This window comes from Cryptomeria japonica, chromosome 5, assembly GCF_030272615.1.
Source record: "Cryptomeria japonica chromosome 5, Sugi_1.0, whole genome shotgun sequence".
NCBI lineage: Eukaryota > Viridiplantae > Streptophyta > Pinopsida > Cupressales > Cupressaceae > Cryptomeria > Cryptomeria japonica.
Window position 1 is genome coordinate 561,763,254 of NC_081409.1, and position 14,953 is coordinate 561,778,206.

The following is a 14,953-nucleotide window of genomic DNA, read 5'->3' on the forward strand; positions in this document are numbered from 1 at the left end:
GGAAATGACCGAGGAAATCAATTTGGGTACACCTGACAACCCTAAGGTCATTTATTTCGTTGCTTCTCTATCACAACAGGAAAAAATAGATTTTGTCAATTTCTTTCTTGAGAAGAAGATTAGCTTTGCATGGTCCTATGCAGATATGCCTGGCCTCGATCTAGAATTGGTTCTTCATCATTTGCCACTAAAAGCTGATGCCAAGCCTATCAAACAAAAACTTAGAAAGATGCATCCCCAGGTAGCTCTTTTGGTCAAAGTGGAACTAAAAAAATTACTAGATGTGGGCTTTATTAGACCCATTGATTATGCAGACTGGATTTCAAATTTAGTACCAGTTAGCAAAGTAACTGGGGGCATCAGAATCTGCATAGATTTTAGGGATCTCAATAAAGCATGCCCTAAAGATGATTTTCCATTGCCAAACATAGACATCATAGTGGACATGACGGCTGGATATGAGATGCTTTCATTGATGGATGGTTTCTCTGGCTATAATCAAATTCGCATTGCTCCTGAAGATCAGCATAAGACAACATTCACCAGTGCTTGGGGTACCTATTGTTGGAATGTGATGCCCTTCGGTCTTAAAAATGTAGGTGCAACATATCAAAGAGCAATGACGACAATTTTTCATGATTTCATGCACACTTTGATGGAGGACTATGTTGATGACTTGTTATGCAAATCTATCACCAGAGATAGTCATCTAGCCATCTTGGGCCCAATCTTTGACCGAATGGAGACCTACAAACTCAGGCTCAATCCAAAGAAGTGTGTCTTTGGTGTCACAACTAGCAAATTACTAGGATACATTGTTTCTCACCGAGGCATTGAGGTCGACCCTACCAAAGTCAAAGCAATAATGGATATGCCTCCACCTTCAAATCTCCGGCAATTAAGAAGTCTGCAAGGAAAGCTCCAGTCAATCCACTGCTTCATAGCTCAGTTGGCCGACAAATGTCATCCATTCCAGCATCTATTGCATAAAGGTGTCACTTTCAAATGGACTGAGCAATGTCAATCAGCCTTTCAAGCTCTTAAAGAATATTTGCTGTCGCCACCTATTCTAATGCCTCCGATAGATGGAAAGCCATTTTTATTGTATATTTCTATAACTGAAACGGCATTAGGAGTTCTCTTGGCCCAACAAGATGAGAACAGCAAAGAGCAAGCTATTTACTATATCAGTCAGACACTAGTAGGCTATGAGCTAAATTATTCAACTATTGAAAGGGCATGCTTAGCAGTGGTATTTGCAACGCAGAAGCTCCGACATTATATGCTAAGCCACCAAACATTGTTGGTTGCAAAAATTGATCCCCTAAAATACTTGCTTAGCCGAGCAGCTTTGACGGGTCGCCTAGCAAAGTGGGTCATGATTCTCAGTGAATTTGATATTGAGTATATGGAGCAAAAGGCCATAAAAGGACAAGTCATAGCAGATCAACTTGCAGAGGCTCCTATTTCTGATGATCATCCTATGTTGACCAATTTTCCAGATGAATCAGTCTTTGCTCTCACATCCTCTAATGAATGGAAGTTATACTTTGATGGGTCCCATACCAAGTTTGGATTCGGAGCCGGCATCTTGTTTGTCACCCCTCAAGGTGATGCTATTCCAAAGTCCTACAGAATAACTTTCCACTGCACCAATAACATTGCAGAGTATGAAGCACTGGTTACAGGACTCCGAGTAGCAGTCCACTGGAACATCAAGCATTTGCAAGTCTATGGAGATTCTCAATTAGTCATCCGACAAGTGAATGATGACTACGAAACAAAAGATGAAAAGCTTATTCCCTATAAGCATATGGTAGATTTCTTGAAGACCAAATTCATGGCTATCCATTTCAGTCAAGTTCCAAGAATGCAAAACAAGTCAGCAGATGCAATGGCTACGATTGCTTCCATGTTAAATATGCCAAACAATATGGACAAATGTGAATTTTTAGTCAAACAATTGCTGGCTCCTTCTTTTGACATTCCGACAGCGGATGTGATGTGCGTTCTTGTTGGTCCCAACTCCCCATGGTACAATGACGTATATCAATATTTGAAATCCCAAACCTTACCACCCAACCTTTCCGCTAACCAACGCCGAGCCTTTATCCGACAGACAGCCAAATATGTCATCATCGCCGACACCCTTTACCGTCGTTCCTTTGACCATACCCTCCTCAGGTGTTTGGATTCTGACGAAGCACAAATGGCTTTACACGAGGTTCACGATGGTATATGTGGGGGCCATTTCAATGGTCTAAGCTTACCCAAAAAGTTGATTCGTGCTGGGTATTATTGGCCCACTCTGGAAAAAGATGTTCATGATTTTGTTAAGAAGTGCTACAAATGCTAGATTCATGGAAACTATATTCATGCACCAGCCCAAGAGCTTCATTCTGTCATATCTCCGTGGCCTTTTTCTCAATGGGGATTAGATCTTATTGGCAAGATTCACCCGACATCTGAAAATGGACACAAGTTCATCATTACAGCTACAGAGTATTTTACAAAATGGATCGAGGCTATCCCCATGACCTATATCACGAGTGTCCAAATTTCAAAATTCTTGTTGAATTATATCATATGCCGGTATAGGGTTCCACTTGCCATAGTCACAGATAATGGTCGTCCTTTCAAGAATAAAGATGTTATAGAGCTCTATGAAAAGTTTCATATTCAACACCGTTTCTCCAGTCCATACTATCCACAGGGGAATGGTCAAGCTGAAGCATCAAATAAAACCATTATCAAGATCCTGAAGAAGGTTGTCAATGACGCTGGTCGAGATTGGCATGTACAGTTGAATCCAGCACTATGGGCCTACCGCACTTCTATCCGCACACCTACTGGTGCCACACCTTATTCTTTGGTGTATGGTGTAGAAGCTATTTTACCCTTGGAAGTGGAGATTCCTTGCATGTTTCTTTGCAACATTTGATTGATGATGAGACACACAGAGTCTCTCGACTGCATCAGCTTGAGATGTTAGATGAGAAACATCAAATAGCTCTGACACATTTGCAAGCATATCAAAACCGTCTCCGTCGCTCTTATAATAAGAAGGTCAAAGGGTGACACTTCAAAGTGGGAGATCTGGTTTTAAAGGCAAACCCTAAGAATGCACAGTCTACTGACATCATCAAAGGTAAATTTGAACCTAATTGGGTTGGTCCTTTTATAGTAACTGCAACATATGGCTCAGGGGCATATCAGCTTACTACCCCAGAAGGTGAACCTCTGTCCAATCCTATAAACAGCATGCATCTTCGCAAGTACTGTGCATAATTTTCTATCAGTACTTCTTCAAATATGATCCTGAAAAAAAAAAATACAAAAAAATGAAAAAAGAAAAAGAAAAAAATAAAATGAAAAAAGCAAAAAAATACAAAAAAAGTGAAAAGAGCAAAAGAGTAAAGAAAAAATGATTCGCCCTCTAGTGAAAACCTGGTAAACAGGCGCTTTGGGCAAGTACCTTGGTGAAAACCTGGCAAACAGGCGCCATGTGTAAAATGAGATTATTGCTCCGTCATCTATCATGACCTCTCAGCTATGCTTTTTCTCGGCCGGTTTCTTACGTCTATCTTTGTCTTGACCCAATGTTCTCTTCCAGGCTTGTTCTTGGTCAACATCATTATCTTGCATACCCCAGTTTTTTGTACATATGTTTTGGTCCCGGTCTATGCATGTCCTTCAGATGCGCATTGGGTGTGTTTCCCTTGTCATGATCGATCACTGGAATTTTTGCATTTAAAAATGTCCTGAAAAAATATCAAAATTTTTTTTGAAAAATGTCCTGAAATAATCAAAAAAAAAATCAAAAAATGTCCTGAAATAATTGAAAAATGTCCTGAAAAAACAATCATAAAAATTGAAAAATGTCCTGAAAAAAACAATCATAAAAATCAAAAAATGTCTTGAAATAAAAACAAAAAAAAAATCACATAAAGTCATGAAAAAATGAACAAAAACATTTCAAAACATTAAAATCCAAAAACAAGCATTTTGCAATAAATAATCCCTTTGTGCATAGACAGATCACTGAGCATCCCTCCAACGACACGCAATCACGCATTGCGCTTTAATGAAATCATGCGTTAACAGATGAACTTCTTTTTCAATCAAACCAGACATTCAAACTGATCGCACTTGTCATATCAATCAACCTCAAAATCATTTGTCCTTGGCACACTATCATGGGTCTTATACAGGGTGTGGTATACTTGAAACCAGATTGTGGCCTGTCTTAGACGGGTTACCACATTCAGTGAAACCAGACAACATGATTGTCCTATCAACGCTTTCAACTTTTGACAATGAAGATCAAGATGTTTTGTTTGATTTAATTTGTGCATCTTATCTTTTTATTGATTTATCTTTGGTTGCGGTCATGTTCTTATGCTGCTTGATGATGTCACTGAGTGATCTAGAGTGACCAGGATGGTTCATGGTCCTTTTCTTATTGATTGTGATTGTTGTTTCTCTGTGATGTGTCTGTCTTTTGCAAAAAAGGTTGCATTTCAGCTCTGGCCTTCAATGCCATGATGCTACGCATCCATTTTGCTACATAAAAATAAAGGTTCTCACCTACAAAGTGCAATACTGAAAGCAACTTTTTCTTCGTCTCTCACTGTCCTCTGTTTCATTTTCTTCTTACTAACATTTCTTTCGTCCGTTCGGATAGTCAGTTCGGTCTAGTGCTCCGATTTCTCCAAAAACATCAGCTGCATCGTGCATCCACTTGGGTAGTCCATTTTTCATTATATCAAGCATCACATCAAGCATTTTAATACATCAAAAACACATAAAAATACATCCATACATGTTCCATAATGATACATCAACAGTGCATAAGTCATCCATACATAGACAATCACATAAGTCGTAATACATTGCATCCCATCATATCAATGCATATCATATCATATATCATCATAATACCGGAGTAAAAAATTGGACTGTCTGTCCGAAGTATGGTCCGCAAGCTGACTACAAAATGTCAAACTACATAATGTCTACTGTCTATCGTAAGGAGCACGTGCCTCTATCACTGGGTGCTCCCTCTGTCCTCCTCATCCCTACCATGTCTCGTGGATGATGTCCCACCTGGTCCTGGCTGTGGTGGTCTCATAGGTCCACTCACTCCCATGCTGCTCAATGACCTCCGAGAGCGTGCCCTACTCTCTGTCCTTGATCGTGCCCGATATGAAGGTGCTCTCTGCTCTGGTGGAACTGCACTCTCATATAGTGTCCTCCAATGGCGTATCTCCTCTCTAGTCTCTACTAGCATCTGTGCCATCTCGCGTGCACTGGCATCCTGAATCGACCCAATATACTCAGTGACTCTCTGTTCTTCTCGTTGTTCCTGCGCTATCGTTGTATCTCAAGCCGCTATGAGTCTGGCTATCTCCACTCTGAACTGGTCCTGCTGTCTCTCTAATGTCGCAATATGATCCTGCTGACTCGGTATGATAGCCCTACACATCTCCGTCTCCTCTGTCCTAGCTGTCTCCGGCTCTATGGGTATATCCTGCAATGCCTCCTACTCGTCATTCTCATCCTCATCTCCGTCATCGTCACCCCCCTCATCCTCCTCATCCTCATCCTCATCTCCATCCTTGTCACCCCCCTCATCCTCATCCCCGCCCTCCTCCTCCTCATCCTCATCATCTCCCTCCCTCTCTCCTATGAGTGGGAAGTCCTCCTGTCGCCTCGTTACTGGAATATCCGGATCTATCAATGGCACTGGCCGTCATTGTGCAAACCATCTCTTATACTCCTCTGTCAGCCCGGCATCGACCACATCTGATCTCCAATCCCACGGTCTCTGCTGTAGCTGTGAGAAGTCATCATATGCTATGTGTGGCTGAATCATACTCCCCCACTGACTCATCTCTCTGTGAGATCGGGCAAAGTGTGCAGTCCTCCTAGGTACATCCTGCCTCTCTCCAAACTATCATCTGACTCTCTCTGGTAAGTACAACTCAATCACTCTCTGGTGATTCACTGGTCGCCCAATCAAGTACCTCTCCTATCTGCAATATGGTAGCTCCTCACTGTCATCTGACCATCCCGGGCAATCATGATATGGCCTCCATATGAACTCTCTCAGTCTGTCTAGCTCATGTCGCCAATATAATATGTATCCAAAAGGACCCTGTCTCAGTGCTCCCCCATAGCAGTACACATATGGTTAGTGTGGTACTACTTGTCTATCTGTAATCGGTTGACATATGGCTATGTGCTCAAATGCCCATACCTGTAGCAATGTGACTCCACAGCTCAAAGTCTGAACTCCCTGATATGCTATCTGATGCAACTGAAAATATAGCATAGCCAGTACACATGGTCCCCATGCGTATACCGTCCCCTCTATCGCCATCCACTCTAGCACTCTTCCCCATCCGATAGGGAATCCATGTCCTCATCTGTCTCCTGCTAGTAGGCATGCTATAACCACTGCTATCACCACATATCGTCGATCATACTCTGATGCCATGGTCTCCCAGCCAATCTCTCTCTCCACGATATCCAGATCATCTGCATCACACTCAAACAATCTGCACAATGCGTCTCTCCCTATCACTGGGTCATACTCTATCATCTCTCCATGAATCAGAATGTGGAGGATACGCCATACATCCTCTAGTGTCACAGTCGCCTCTCCAGTCGCCAGATGGAAGGAGGAAGTCTCTGAATGCCATCGCTCTGCCAATGCGGTAAGTAGTCCTGTGTTTGCCCTAATCTCGGGCATGAATGAGATATGATATACCCCTAGTCCTGCTAATGTATCTCTGTTCGTGCTCCTAAGTCTATGTCGTAGCATGAAGCAGTCAGGTCGGTTCTCCCGTGTGATCAATGGACACTGTCGACTCTGCATCACAATTGGGGCACATTTTGTTAGCATTAGGGTTTGCTCCTATGGGTTGCATTTCCTCATTTTCATGTCCAAATCAGGGTGTTTTTCATCTAATTTGACCTCTCCTACCCTTGTCCCCTTTTTCTGGATTCTTTGCATGTCATTTTGACCAAAATTAGGGTTTGCATTGCACAATTGCGCCTATGTAAGGTAACCTGTGCCTGTGTCAGGTAACCTGCGCTTGTGTCTCCCTACACAAGTGCAGAAGACCCTACACAAGCGCAGGATTTGCCCTACACAAGCGCAGGAGTCTTTTTCTGCATCCCCTGTGGGCCCCGCAATGTCCCGCATGCAATCAAAATTTATGAAATTGAAAACATGGGTTTTTGAGCTACATACCGCTGCTCCTACGTCGTCTGGTCATCTAAATGTGTGTACGCGTTCCCTGAGGTGATCTGCCATTGGAATGTTCGCCATCTATCTGCAAGTGTCCTTGTCCAGAGTAACAAATCCTCCTCTTTGGCTAGTGCAAATGAGCAAATTGTCACTCTCTTGGTCCCATTTATAGATCTTTGTCAATGCATAGATGGACGTACACCCTCTCCATCTTATGTTGGTCGCGGTCTTTTGTGTCTTCAATTGCTTGTCCGTAATGCATCTGATCTTCGATTATTAGTCCGTTCAATCCTATCATTTTTATCGATCAATTGGCCTCTTTTCTGCACATTTTCGGCCAATTCCTCGAGGGGGCATGCATATGTCATTATTATTGTCTGGGGCATTTTCATTATTGTTCTTTGAAACAATGCTTAAAATCGCATTGTCTCAAAGAGGGGCAAAATGTAGACACCTAAAAATGGTCAATGCTTGCGAAGTCATACTTTAACATTTGCGCATTGCCTCATTTTAGGTTTTTGCGTCGCATTAACATTTCTCCTATGTTTCGCACTTGGTCTTTATCATTTGCGAGCATCGAGTCATTCTTCTACATTCTTCATTCGTCTCACCTCTCGAATTTGGTCTTGTTGACAACATTCTCTAGTCATGATTTTGGTCGATCTTATCCTATCGCATGAATGTGTGTGCTAATTCGTCATCATTTTGGACATCGTCAATCCTAATTAGGGATTTTTCCTCTTATCAATCTTATTAATTTATCATCAATCCTTATCAATCTTGTCATTTAACGATCTATTTGTCATCGGTCGTTGTCATGTTCGATCTTGTCATTTTGTGATCAATTTGTCATCGATCGTGGTCATTTTCAACCTGTCGTCTTGCAATCTATTTTGTCATCAATCCTTGTCCTCTTGTTAATTTTGTCATTTGGCGATTAATTTGCCATCGATCATTGTCTGTCTCAATTATGTCAATTTGGATCAATTTGTCATTGTTCCTCATCAATTGGCGCATTTTCTCAATCAAATCATTTATCACATTGGTCATTTATCAATTCAAAATCATGATCGATATCAATTATCTTCAATCAAGACCTAATTGTCATTCTCGCATTGCTAATTCATCTTCTAGGGTTTCGTGATTTAATCATTTAACCTTGTTTGTCATTTCTCCCTTTAGGATTAATAAATTATTTATTTATCCTAAGTCTTCTCATCACAATTAAATGTTCATTTAATTGGCTAATTATTCCTCTTTTTGTGAATTAATTAATAAATGACAAATTATTAATTAATTTACCTAATTTCTAATTTTCATCAATTTCTTAATTCCTCTTTTTCTAATTTCCTAATTTTCCTAATTCCTAATTTCAATTTCCTCCTATTTCTCTCCTAAATTCATGGAAATGACATAGAAATTTGTCATAATTTGTCATAATTGACAATCAATCAATTCTTGACATAGAAATTTGTCATAAATTGTCATAAATCATCAATCAACAAATTTTGCATAGAAGGTGCATAATTTGTCATAAATTTGTCATAATTGACATAATTGATTTGCAATTTCCATTTGAATTGAATCATGCTAATCTTGTCATCTCTCCAATTCCTCTATAAATTGGATGATCTTCATCAATCAAAGCTAATTGGTAATCAGACTATCGAATTTCTAGTCAATCACATTTCTAGTACTCTTGATCAATAATCTTGTCTACTTGCTTTCAATTATGTGTGTGCACTTGTAGGTGAGATCCACAACCAAACCATTTGAAGAGGAAAGAAGAACAATGGAGCTGCATGAAGGAGCATTCAAATCATACCTTTGGTTTGCTTAATTTCTAGTTTTTGAATGTTTTTATTTCATGTCTCTATTGAATGTGTTTAGGATAGATCATTGCAGTTTTGCTTTCGTGATTGAGCTAATGATTACTATGTTTTTATATTGCTTGTGATGATTTCCTATTTCCTAACGTACACATATGTTATTGATTGTAAGGTTAATACTATACTATGTTACCAAGCAAAGAACCTAGTTGGTAAACCCTAAGGTTATCACTATCGTTTAATGAAGGCGATATGTCTACCGAGTGAAGTTTAGTATTTACCGAGTTGTAACCGAGTAATAACAAAATGCATTGAATGAATAAAAGCATTATTTAATGAAGGAAGTTGATGAGATGGCTATGATTAAAAGATTGGTATGCTGTAAATGAAGTTTGTTAAAGAATCTATGGCAAAGGAAAATCGGCAGGAAGATCTATAGCTTAGATTGAACCGCAATACCCTAGCACAAGTTCCAAGAAATGTATGCAAGTTCCAAGGTGGGGTAAAATGTTTTCAGATCGAAGGATACATTGAACCTAGTCAAAGTTTGAAGATCTGATGGCTATGATTGATCATGGGAAATGTGATCAAGGAGATTAAGTGGTTGGCGAATTGTTTATAAATAAGGAATTGTTGATAAACAATGTATGTGGGCAAGTGTATGCACAAGGATGCTACATAGTGATTACCGAGCATAGAAGCTTGAAGACCTATTTTGAATCACAGAGTATAGAGCCCAGTAGATGGACAAGATTAGTTCTATGTCTATATTGTATTGAGCAAATAAGAATCTTCTTTAGTATTTTAGATGTGAAGTTGCAGATAGATTTTTATTACTGTTATTTTGTGAAGTGACAGAAAATCTCTTAATCGAGTGGACTTAACAGTCTTATTTGTAAAACCCTCTAGCAAGGTGACATTCTAATTGAGTGTTTGAAATCCTTTAACAAGGTCACTTCTAACAAGGTGAAGATCCTAACAGATCTGAGGAAAATCCCTGAACCAGGTCACATCTAACAATGTGCTTGTAATCTTTAACAGGATTTTCTTTTAACTAAGCATACTCTAGAAGCGTATATTTCTTAGTGGGTCTGAAATCCGACAGTGGTTTTTCCCTATTTGGGTTTCCACGTTAAATCTGGTGTTATGAGTGTTATGATGTTCATATGCTTTTGAGTTTGCATGTTTAGCAGTTTTGGTTATATTACTAAAGTATATGCTACCGAGGTTGAATCTGATATTTTTATGGAAGATTAAGTTTGTATGATTCACCCCCCCCTCTCATCTTATTGGCTTGGCATCTGTACTTAACATTAAGTATTAGAACTATCAATTGGTATCAGAGCTTTGGGCTTCGGAAGAAAAAGTTTAAAGGGACCTGAGGCAAAGATCCAAAGATGTATAAGAGAGATGCACCAAAGCTAAACAAGTCAATTTTCTCTACATGGCAGAAAAGGATGAAGCCGCACCTATCAGGAGTTGGAGAATATGCTGTATATTATCGAGAGAATGATTTCATTACACTGAGCACCTATCCATTAACAATGGAAGAGATAAAGGAAAAGCAAGAACATATCCAAGCAATGATTGAAATAACATCTGCATTGACCGATTTAGAGTTTAATGATCTAGAAGGCTGCAATGATGCAAAGGCAATTTGGGACAAGCTCATATCTGTGTATGGCGGTGATGAACATGTTCAAAGAGAAAAAGTGGATAGTCTAAGAGGGCAAGTTGAATCTATGTGGATGAATGAAGGTGAGAACATAACTCAGTATAGTACAAGACTAAAGGAGATTGTCAATCAAATCAAATGAGTAGGTGGAACTATTGAAGAAAAGGATATAACAAGTAAGTTGTTAAGAACCCTTCTACCAACTTATGCAATCCGAGTCTCTGCAATCAATGAATTAAGGTTTGTACCCAATATGCCAGTTTCTTTAGATGCTACTATTGGTAAGCTACATGCATTTGAGTTAAGTAACTTTGATAACAGTGGGTCATCAGTAAATAAAGCTGAATCTGCATTTAGTTCTTTTCACATTGGTGAATCTAATGATTACAATGATAGAATGAGTAAATACACTAAAGGGGATCACAATGGAGCAAGTGAAAGATTTCACAAGAACATGGAGGAAGTACACAAATTGTATGAGAAAATCAGAAAGCAAGAAGAGTTTGAAGCTCTATTAGCTAGAAGGTTACCGAGAGGCAGAGGTAAGTATAAAGGAAAACTACCTTTGCAATGTTTCAATTAAGATAAGATAGGACATATGGCTTCTAACTATCCTGACAAAGATTCTACTGAAAAGAGAGATTAACGAGATGATAGATAGAAAGATAATCATTACAGAGGATACCGAGACTTGAGAAGAAGAGATAGAAAGTCATGTTTAATAGCCGGTGAGGAATCCAATGATGATAAATTAGATGAAACTGATACAGAGGAAGTAGTTTATGTGGCTATCAAAGATGGATCAGATGAAGAAAGGTATGAAGAAAAAGCCCTAATATCTCACATAAATACTAATGATTCTTGGATCATAGATAGTGGATGCTCACATCACATGACAGGTGATAAACACAAGTTTGTTATGTTAAGAGATTATGATGGAGGCTATGTAAGACTTGGTAATGATGCACCATGTCTGGTAAAAGGTAAAGGATCCATAACACTTCTTGACAATGCAAAGTGAAATAATGTTTATTGGGTTGAAGGTTTGAAATACAATTTGTTGAGTGTAGCACAGCTAAACAATACAGGATACCGAATAGAATTTCAGAAAGGAATTGTCAAAGTTCATGACAAGAATGGAAAGTTAGCTGCTACCGGGACACAAACAAAAGGTAATACATTTCATCTTGACTCAACTCGAAATAAGTGTCTATTTGCAAAGATAGATGATACCTAGTTATGGCATAAAAGGTTTTGTCATGTAAATTTTGATAATCTGATCAAAATAAGCAAGAAGCACCGAGTAAGAGGTCTACCGAGTTTGGAAAAACCTGAGAATGCTATGTGTCGAGGATGCCAGATGGGTAAAATGACAAGATCAAGCTTTACAAGTAAGTCTTACACTTCTAAGGGAATTTTAGATCTTGTGCACACTAATCTTTATGGTCCTATGAAAGTTCAAAGTTATTATGGTGATAAATATTTCATATTATTTATGGATTATTACTCAAGGATGATGTCAGTAATGTTTTTAAAAGAAAAATCAGAAGCTTTTCAAATGTTTAAATGGTACAAGGCAAGAGTTGAAAATGAAACAGAAAGACAACTGAAATGTCTTAGATCAGATAGAGGAGGAGAGTTCACATCTGATGAGTTCAACTTATTCTACAATGATCATGGTTTTAAAAGACAGGTCTCTACACTGAGAACTCCACAATAGAATGGAATTACTAAGAGAAGAAACAGATCTATTGTGGATTGTGCCAGAACGTTGATGATTGAAAAGAAAGTGCCACAAACATTTTGGAGAGAAGCAATAAGCACAATAGTTTACACCCTGAATCGAGTACAACTGAAGAAAGGAACTTTGAAAACACCATATGAAATCTGGTATGACAAGAAATCCAATGTAAGTCATTTTAAAATCTTTGGAGGTAGATGCTATGTACACAAAGATGATAGAAATGGAAAGTTTGATCAGAAAAGTGAAGAAGGAACTTTTCTAGGTTATTCTTCTAGAGCAAAGCATTTAAATGTCTGATCAAATCATCTAACAAAATAGTAGAAATTGCAAATGTGAAAATTGATGAATTTGCAGAAAGAAATGATGAAGGAAATTCCAAGGAACCAGAAGATTATGATGAATTTGTCTATGTTCAACCAACAAGTCCTACCGAGAAAACTACAGAAGGAAATGAAGACAATATTTAGTTATCGAGGGATGAAGAAAATCATACAGAGCCTACCGAGCCTGTATTAGCCAAGTATGTCAGAAGACATCATGCATCAAGTCAGATTATAGGAGATAAGGATGATCCAATGATGACAAGGAACAAACAGAGACAGAACACATGTCTGATATCTGAATTTGAACCGAGAATAGTGAAAGAGGCATTCAACAGTAAAGATTGGATAAATGCTATGATAGAAGAGATTGATCTAATCAAGAAGAATGACACATGGACACTGGTCCCAAAACTGAAGGAAAAAAATGTAATCGATACAAAGTGGATTTTTAGAAACAAGCTGAATGAAAAAGGTGAGGTCATTCGAAATAAAGCAAGACTAGTTTGCATAGGTTATGCTCAAGAAGAAGGAATTGATTATGGTGAGACTTTTGCACCTGTGGCAAGACTAGAAGGAGTAAGAATATTGTTGGCATATGCTGCTTACAATAATTTCAAGGTATATCAAATGGATGTCAAATCTGCATTTCTGAATGGTATATTAGAAGAAGAAATTTTTATTGAACAACCTGAAGGATTTGCTGAAGACAATAATAAAGATCAGGTATGCAAATTGAACAAAGCCTTATATGGTCTGAAACAAGCACCTAGAGCATGGTATGAAAGACTGCACTCTTATTTAATAAACATTGGTTTTATAAGAACAAGTGAAAACAACAATATGTACATGAAGAATGATGTAAATGGAATACTGATCTATGCCATATTTGTTGATGATATTATATTTTGTGGAAATGACTCTTTATGCAAGAACTTTGGAAATGAAATGAGCAAAGAATTTGAGATGTCATTAATCAGTGAGATAAAGTATTTTATAGGTTTACAAATATTGCAAATGAAGAATGAAATTTTCATTAATCAATCCAAGTACATAAAGGAAATCTTGAAGAAATTTGGAATGGAGGATTCAAAACCAGTAACTACTCCTATGACTACCAACTGTAAACTATCAAAGAATGATGAATCTGCATCTATTAATGAGACACCTTACCGATCCATGATTGGAAAGCTACAATATGTTGTTCATAGCAGGCCATATATAGCACATGTAGTAGATATAGTTGCAAGATTCTCTGCAGATCCTAAGGAAACACACATGATAGTAATCAAGAGAATTTTCAGATACTTGAAAGGCACTGAGGATTATGGCTTAGTATATTAGAAATTAAATGATTTTGATTTAAAAGTTTATACTGATGCTGATTGGGCAGCCAAAATTGATGATAGGAAAAGCAAAAGTGGAGGAGCTTTCTTTTTAGGAGAAAGACTAGTAAGTTGGCTTAGCAAGAAACAAGGATGTGTTTCATAGTCAACAACAAAAGCTGAATATGTTGCTACAGCATTGAATTGTACCAACATAACATGGATCAAACAACTGTTGGAAGGTATAAATGAGAAAGTTAGCAAGCTAGTAACTATATTCTGTGACAATACTAGTGCCATTAACATTTCAAAGAATCCTATTATGCACTCTAGGACGAAGCACATCTCTATCAAATATCATTATCTTAGAGAAGAAGCTCAAGAGAAGAAAGTGGTGTTGGAATATGTTAGCACAAAGGTTCAAATAGCAGATATCTTAACCAAGCCACTACCAAGGGACACTTTTGAGTATCTCAGAAGTAAGTTAGGGGTCCTACCCCTATCTTCCATTCACTGACCGAGTTCGGTGAAGGCATCAATTCGATGACTCTACAAAATATCTTTTAGGAGTTGATGTTGATTTACACACTTTAGGATGTTTTCTAAAGGTGTACAGGAAACAAATATAGGAAATAGGAATTCAAGACATAAATTCTCTAACCGAGACTAAGTTGACACACAATAGCAGGAAATCACTTCATACAGGAAGAAATTATCTTTTAGTTCTTTACTTTTTAGCATTGTTGTCAAAGGGGGAGAAGACTGAAGAAAAGAAAGACTGAAGGAAAGAGGAGAAGACTAATGT